The sequence below is a fragment of the Mercurialis annua genome, linkage group LG3, assembly GCF_937616625.2.
Source record: "Mercurialis annua linkage group LG3, ddMerAnnu1.2, whole genome shotgun sequence".
In the NCBI taxonomy this organism is placed as follows: Eukaryota; Viridiplantae; Streptophyta; class Magnoliopsida; order Malpighiales; family Euphorbiaceae; genus Mercurialis; species Mercurialis annua.
Genome location: NC_065572.1, coordinates 56,847,419 through 56,850,462, shown reverse-complemented (window position 1 = coordinate 56,850,462; position 3,044 = coordinate 56,847,419).

The window sequence follows — 3,044 nt, the reverse complement described above, 5'->3', positions numbered from 1 at the left end:
AAACGGCTATATTTCTCTCTATATATACTCACTTTACTATTTTTTTTCACTACATAATTTTTCATCTCTTGATCTTCAAAAATTCAAAAATGAAGTTATTTTTAATTTTTATTATTATGTTAGTTATTTTATTACTCATTGGTATATTTAATCTTTCCTGAAAAGAATTTTATTTATATTTAAGTATTTTTGTATTTATTGTTCTACCTTTATTAGCAACTGCAATAATTATTGATTATGCATATTTATAAGCCAAAAGTATGATGGTTGTATTTGTGTGTTTAATCTTGAAAATAAAAGATTATTATTTTAATACTTTTATTGCATAAATAAATATTAGTCCTAATTATATTTATTTTTCATGTGATAGTTTAATCATGTCAAACCTTACAAAACTTGAATTTACGACACTTGATGTATCTGGAAAAAATTATTTGTTATGGATTCTAGCTGCCAAAATGCATCTGCAAGCCTCTGGTCATGAGGACACTATTAAAGAGAGAAACAATGGCTCTACTCAAGATTGTGCAAAGTCAATGATCTTCCTTCATCATCATCTTGATGAAGGATTGAAAAATAAATATCTCATTGAAGATAATTCACTTGTTCTCTGGAAACGTTTAAAAGAACGTTTCGACCACCAGAAGACTGTAATTCTTCCAAAAGCTCGTTATGACTGAATGCATTTAAGATTGCAGGATTTTAAAAGTGTCAGTGAATACAATTCTGCAATATTCCGAATTAGCTCAAAGCTAAAACTGTATGGAGAAAGAGTTACTGATGAAGACTTATTAGAAAAACATTCTCCATTTTTCATGCATCTAATGTGGTACTCCAGCAGCAGTCTCGTGAGAAAGGCTTTAAGAAATATTCAGAGCTAATTTCTTGTCTTCTAGTTTCTGAGCAGAATAACGAGATGTTAATGAAAAATCATGCGGCACGACCCAGTGGTTCTGTTCCTTTTCCTGAAGTAAATGCGAGCGCATATAGATCTACTCGTGGTCGTGGTCATGGTCATGGTCGAGGTTGAAACAATTATAACTATATCGGTTATAATACTTCCTTTAAGCATAAGAATCACCATCATAAGTGGGATAAGAAGGAGGAGAACCAAGAGAACAGAAACAGTGGGCAATACAAACATTAAGTGAAAAATATCGATAGTAAATGTTATCGATGTGGCATGACTGAGCATTGGTCGCGTACCTGTCTTATGCCCAAACATCTTGTTGAGCTTTACCAAGATGTTCCTGATTTTGTTGAGAACAATAATAATGAAAACTAATCCATCATGTTTTGAAATATTTTTATTATTTACTTATGTATTGTTATGTTATTCTATAATTTCTTATAATGAATTTTTCTTTGTTTGAATTAAGAAGCACATGGATAATTCTCAGCATGTTGTTTCGTCCAAGTTCAGTAATGAAGACATATATCTTGTGGGTAGTGCGACAACCCACACTATACTCAAACACCGAAAATGTTTTTCAAATGTTAAAAGATGTCAGGTAAACGTCAGTACAATATCTGATAAGGTAAAATTAATTGAAGGCTCCGGAAGAGCTACTATTCTATTACAAGGGGGAACTATACTTACCATTAATGAAGCATTATTTTCCCACAAGTCTTAGAGAAACTTGTTAAGCTTCAAAGATATTCGTCACAATAAATTTCATATTGAAACAATAAATTATGATAATATGGAATATCTTCATATTACAACAAATGTTTCTGGTAAGAAACATGTGATTGAAAAATTACCCACATTTTCTTCTCGTTTGTATTATACATATATAAATGTGGTTGAGTCACATATGACTGAAAAGAAAAAGTATTGTGATGCTTAAATACTAAAATTATGGCATGAAAGATTGGGTCATCCAAAATCAATTATGATGCGAAGAATAATTGACAATGCATAAGGACATCCATTGAAAGGTGAGAAAATTCCCCAATTAAGTAATATGCCATGTACAGCTTGTTCTATTGAAAAATTAATGGTAAAACCTTCACCGGCTAAAATTAAAAATGAATCACCTTTATTTCTTGAGAGAATTCAAGGTGATATATGTGGGTCAATTCACCCACCATGTGGATCATTCAGATACTTTATGGTATTGATTGACGCATACAACATATGGTCACATGTTTGTTTATCAACTCGCAATGTTGCATTTGCAAAATTTCTTACCCAAATCATTAAATTGCGTGTTCAATTCCCTGACTATACAGTTAAAAGGGTAAGGCTTGACAATGATGGAGAATTCACATCTCAAACTTTTAATGATTATTGCATGTCTGTTGGAATCACAGTTGAGCATCCCGTTGCACACAAACATACCCTAAATGGTTTAGTTGAGTCTCCAATTAAGCGTCTTTGGCTTATTGCTATACTATTAATCATGAGAACTAAGCTACCTATATTTATATGGGGACACGCTATATTACATGCTGCATCATTAATTCGAGTTAGACCTAGTGCATATCACAAATACTCCCCATTACAATTAGCATTCGGTGAAGAACCAAATATAGCCCATCTTAGGGTTTTTGGCTGTGCTGTATATGTGCCAATTGCACCACCACAACGCATAAAAATGGGTCCTCAAAGAAGGTTGGGAATATATGTTGGTTATGTGTCCGCATCCATAATCAGGTATCTGGAACCTTTCACTGGTGATGTTTTTATAGCACGTTTCGTTGATTGTCATTTTAATGAAGAGGAATTATCACCATTAGGGGGAGAAAATAAGCAATTAGATAAAAATATTGCATGGTGTGAACCTTCATTATTGCATCTTGATCCTTGCACAAAACAATCTGAAACAGAAGTTCAAAAGATTGTACATTTGCAAGCTATTGCAAATCAATTGCATGATGCATTTACAGATACGAAAAGAGTGACTAAGTCGTATATACCATCAGCTAATGGTCCAGCTAGAGTTGAACTTCCAAAAGAGAATTATGAAAATAAAGTTGCTCATGAATCAAAGACACGCCTGAAGCATGGAAGACTGATCAGTTCAAAGAATAAAAATCCT